Here is a 5,530-nt window from a genome sequence, read left to right as displayed (position 1 = left end):
CAGTGCAACAAGAACCTTTGATGACATCAAAGTACTGCGAGTAAAATACTGCTCTCGCGGTATTTTAACGTCATCTGTTTGTCAGTTCCTCCAACGCAGCATTGCGTCGAACACCTTGTCAAAAATGATTGAGATGGCCAATCAAATTAAAAAAGGCGAGTGCCACTGGCCAATCACATAACAGAAAACTAGCTTTCCTGTTAACGCAAGCCGAGCGGCGGCCAATCAAATTAACCAATAGGCGGGTTTACCACCAGGAGAAGCAGTTACACCGTGTCAATCAATCATAACGGACACGGATTTCAAAGGCAGCAGGATGAAAGATAACCAGTAAGTACCTGAACTTAAATATTTAAACTTTTTCAATCATAAAAATGTTTTTGTTTAAATGTCTGACAAACGTATAAAGGGATGCAAACGTTTACGTGATTTAGGTGTAATGTAATGCGTTGTATTGTCCGTGTGACATAAATTGATATTAAATTAGCTGTTTTCTATAAGGTTAAGAATTACTGTGATCATATTATAATGAAGTAATCGAACTTGGTTATCTGGTCTTCCTGATGTCAGAAGAACATTTATTTAAAATATATATATATTTAAAATGTATTTCTGTAATGTTTAATTTTTTTTTTTTGTGAAAGTCTATCAGGTCTGAGTTCATCAAGACATGAAGACTCTGGAGTGGGACAAGAGAAGGATGATGGGGTGTATATTCGAATAGACACATTAAGGTAAATTAAATGTTGAGGCTCATGTTTGCATCTTTGTTAGGGATGCACCGATACCACTTTTTTGGAATACCAGTACGAGTACGAGTACTTGCATTTCAGTACTTGCCGATACCGAGTACTTAATAAAAAAACATGATTTAAATTTACAGGTAACAGCTTAAGTCATATAATTTAACAAAAAAACAAAGGACTAGTTTTCCAGTTTGTTGTAAACTCTGCCTCTTTGGACAACACAAGAGGCATTAACCCCTTACACGCCGCTCAAACATAGACATTTCTCAGACCGTGGTATCGATTCAAGGTATCGGGGGACTTTTAACGAGTACGAGTACTTTAGAAAATGTGGTATCGAGGCCGATACCCGATACCAGTATCGGTATCGATGCATCCCTAATCTTTGTGTTTATATATCAAAAGATTGCTCTGTGATTTCAGTGAAAGCTGATAAATACAGAGGGCTGGACAGTGGTTTCATTGATTAAGTGAGTAAGAACTGACCATAGCCTAACATTAATTTAGTTACCCGAATTGCATTGTTGAATACAATGGAAAATGGTAAAAATACAAATATTTTGAATATGGAATACTGTGAAATTATTTTCTGTTAATCATCTGCTTTGTTTGCTTCAGGTAAAGAGGTGGGACAAGGATGCTGACAGGACAGAAGGAGGTGACATTCAGGTTAGTGACAGTACATCAGGGCCACCATTTAATTTAATGTTAATTTGTTTGCTTCCAAAATCAGTACTTGACAAATCTTCACAATTATATTTGCAAAGCTGAATTTCTCATAGGTGGATAAAGTATGACAGCAATTGTGAAGACCTTAGACGTTGTGAAGTATATGGTTCTTCTCTCTTTCATTTATATTGATTTGACTTAATTTTCTTGGTAAATAATAATGGGGATATTCCCAATATAATATATTTTAATTAGTACATGCTTAGAACATATCTCATTTGCTTTGTATCTAAGCTATGTTTCATTTTATTTAGACATTCAGCGCAGACATTTTCATCCAAAGCAACTTGAGGAAGAAAACAAGAAGCAGTTCATCCTAAAAGGTTCATCTTCTAATTCTCTATCTAAATGTTTGTTTTAAAGTATATCATTATGTTTTTAATTACTATTGCTTCATAACAATTATTGATTTGCATCTGTTTTCTTTTATATAACAGTGGGCTGCTGTATGGAAAGAGGAGCTGAGAAGAAAAGAGACGCTGGAAAGCAGTACTTCTTGTTGAGGACAATCCTGAATAGGAACACTTTCTCATATACACATAGATTATAATTTAGTGTTTGATATTTTTTTCATTTTTATTAATTGTATTGTTTTAATTTTTCGTTTTATTTGAAATTACCTAAGTTAGATTCATGCTAATACTTTAACTGGAACTTGTATCTTTGCGTGAAGCTGGATGTAGAGTTGGTTTCACTTTCACATACACATGAAGTTTCTAAATAACTTAACTAACTTTTAAGTTCAGTTTGGTTTAAACTTGTATTTACCCATGGTTATTCATTTAAATTTCAATTCATCCTAATATATTAATTTCAATGAAAACTTCTGTATTTGTGTATAGCTGGTTATTTGGGCAAACTACATTTCACACCAATGTAACTGTCACAAAGTTTTTTTACTATCAGTTTGTTCTAAACTTTTGTTTGTTTACTAAGGATGAAATTGCTTTGTAATTTAAGTTGTTGGTGTTAGATTCATGCCAATAATGTATTTGAACAAACTAGTATTTTTGTTTATTGCTGGCAGTTTATTCTAGAAGAGTTTTAACACGTACAATGTTGTAGTGTTATTGACTTGTGTGTTATTTATTAATAAAAGGCAAACAATTTGAAAGTAATTTTTGTGTGATTTATTTATTAATATAATTTGGGCAAGATTAGGCTGAGTGATGGCTCAGTTTTGGAAGTTCTGGTTAAATGCTGGTTTTAATATGGTTGACCTATGGCTGAGAACTGGTACCGATGTTAGAACCTGTTCTGGTCCAGGTTTGGGCCGATTATGGGCTATTATCTGGCAGAGACATGGGCCAGTTATGGCCCATGTGTGGCCCTTGTCTGTATTTCAGAACTGGGCCACTGTAGGGCCGTCATTCTTCGTTGTATGTGGGCCAAGGAAAAACTGGTTGTGTGGGCCAGAGCTGGGCCGGAACAAAATTGCTATCTGGGTATGCGAGTCATCGTTCTCACACAAGAATGCAATTTAAACGAGTAACAGTTAATCGCCCATTGCTCACAGCCAGCACCTGCACCACTGTATGCGTATCACGCTGACAAACATACACCTGATTTCACTGCTCTTGCGAAATCTAAAAACATATTCTGTTTTGTTAGAAGCTAGCCTAATGTTTGCCAATTATTAAGATGGCTGTTGTAGTTTAAATAGGGCTACTGTAATAATTAGCTTTGACAAAAACTGCATAAAACAATGTTATGTTCCATGATATAAACTTTTTTGTTATGTGCACTGAAGTGAGTAAATAAGTTAAATTCTCAATGAGTGTGATATGGATCTTATTTACCTATTTAAATGTAGAATAAAGCTTATTTGGGCATCTTACAATGCACTTATGTTGTTATGCAATTTTAAAATACAACATATGAACATGTCTGGATGTAGAAAAAGCATACTTGGACATCTAACAATGCACTAATGTTGTTGAATGCAGTTTCAAAATACATGTTTGTAGAAAAAGCCTATTGTACAATGCACTGATTTTGTTTTTATGCAGTTTCAAAATATAACATTAGTATCTTTAAATGTAGGAAAATGTAGTCATCATCACTGTTATATCTCCGGCCTTTGCCGGAGTAAGTAACCTACTAGTTTACTAAAGCTTTTCATGAACTGGCCCCCACGACAAATTAATTGAATAGCCCTGCTCTAGACACAAATCCACAGACACCAGCAGGCACCAGCAGCTCAGGAGTGAAGAGGGGAACATGCAAGTGGTGTACAGAACAAAAAAAGAACAGTCAGCACTTGTATCCGTTGTGGTAGACAGTAGTTATATGGGACCACCATTCGTCAAACTTTTATGACCCCCTCCCCCACCCGCTGACAGGTCGTGTTTTATGACCCCTTGACAGATGGCGTTTTATGACCCCTTGACAGATGGCGTTTTATGACCCCATGACAGATGGTGTTTTGACAGGTTGTGTTTTATGACCCTTAACAGATGGTTTTATGACAGTTTGTGTTTTATGACTCCTTAACAGATGGTGTTTTGACAGTTTGTGTTTTATGACTTCTTTGACAGCTCGTGTTTGGCAGGGGGCGGGACCATCAATCAAAATCTGTACAAGTTGTCAACTTTAGACAGAAAGTATTTAATGGTTTTATGACGGGTCATTTAGTGGTTTGTTTATTCTTGAGCGTGTTTTATGTCAAGCGTATGCAGTCATGTTTAATGACGGCTCGTGTTTGTGACATTTGCTGTCTATCACCCCTCCCTTTTCGACCCTTGCGAGTCTCACCACTGCGTGTCACACAGTGATGTGTGTGTTGTATAAATGGGCTGTTATAAGATAGGTTTGTTTAAAACAGGTTATAGGTTTTCAGTGACTGAAAACACATTGACTCTGACTTAACCGTTGAACAATGGCTGACGCGTTTAATACACCTCCGGCTTCTGGTATGGCAATGGATGAGGATCTAACTTTTGCTCCCCTGAGGGGTGTGGGACATCGTGTGCGTATGACAGAATTTTTACACGATTCGGAAGACGTTGTTAAATATGAATTTCTAATGGCTGACAATCGTTTGGGGTACTACGAGTTTGACAAGAAATTATGCATTGTAAAAGTTTACAGTGTGGAATCTGGTGAGAAACATGAATACGGCGACCCGAGCTTTTCTCACACTGCTAAAGAATGGTCCTCGTTCTACAAACGCATCTGGAAAGATGTACGTGGATTCTGTGCTGTCAACCAGAGTAAAAAGAAACGTAATGAGTGTGTCTACACTTTCACATGTAGAGACGCCTCAACGGTTTCTGAGTATACACGGCATATACCCGAGGATGAGCACAACAATTCCTACGATCTGAAATTAATATTCCAGCGGTGTGATGTTCATGTGCTTGAAGATGTTTTTGCTCACATTGACAAAATGTTTAAATGGTGTAAGATGCGTGACCACTACAACTCCGTAAGGGTTAATTTGTTTGACACCAGTGGAAGCATGACTGAGACGGACGAGTTGCCGACTCCGCCCCCTTACTACAAGCATTAAATGAACCGGCACAGACCCACAAACACACTGATCCATAATGTCTCAAGACTCTGAAACACCCTGCCACGCAGTCAAAGATACACCCGATACCATGGAGGCTCCCCCGCCAAGTGTTGAAGACACACCGCCTATTAACAATTGGCTGGATGAGTTCTGCAGAGAGCTGGGGTACCACAATCTGAACTTCCTCACAACGCGTAGCTGTAACATCGCTACAGCCGCGCACAGTGCATCAGAGGACGGCGTGGACGCCTGTATCGGAGTCGATGGCTTTAAGCTAATAAAGGCCATTGTTGCGTCCGTTCTGGAAAGCACCGTCGGTTCAAAGATGAAACGTGAATGCTACGGCTGCAAAATCAACCATCCTAGTCAAATACAACACGGATGCCTCTATGAACCCACGCCCTATTACTTTGACTTTAATTATGAAGAGTTCACCAGAACCTTGTTTAAACCGGAGTTTAAACACATCATCGTACAAGCTCTGAACCAGATCGGTCTGAAACTTCATCCCCTGAGGATCCAAGGTGCTGTGGACGCTATT

The 5,530-nt window shown here is 38.1% G+C and overlaps 1 long non-coding RNA gene across 1 annotated transcript; it reads left to right on the top strand.

Annotated features, from left to right (window-relative positions):
- Positions 1-290: 290 nt before the first annotated feature.
- Positions 291-2,583, top strand: LOC135767416 (uncharacterized). Its single transcript, XR_010542020.2, has 5 exons — positions 291-330; positions 645-734; positions 1,170-1,216; positions 1,365-1,798; positions 1,913-2,583. It is a non-coding gene; the product is annotated as an uncharacterized lncRNA (long non-coding RNA).
- The last annotated feature ends 2,947 nt before the right edge of the window (positions 2,584-5,530 follow it).

This window comes from Paramisgurnus dabryanus, chromosome 3 (assembly GCF_030506205.2).
Source record: "Paramisgurnus dabryanus chromosome 3, PD_genome_1.1, whole genome shotgun sequence".
Taxonomy (NCBI): domain Eukaryota; kingdom Metazoa; phylum Chordata; class Actinopteri; order Cypriniformes; family Cobitidae; genus Paramisgurnus; species Paramisgurnus dabryanus.
Note: the sequence above shows the minus strand (reverse complement) of the source record. Positions and strands in the feature narration are given on the sequence as shown.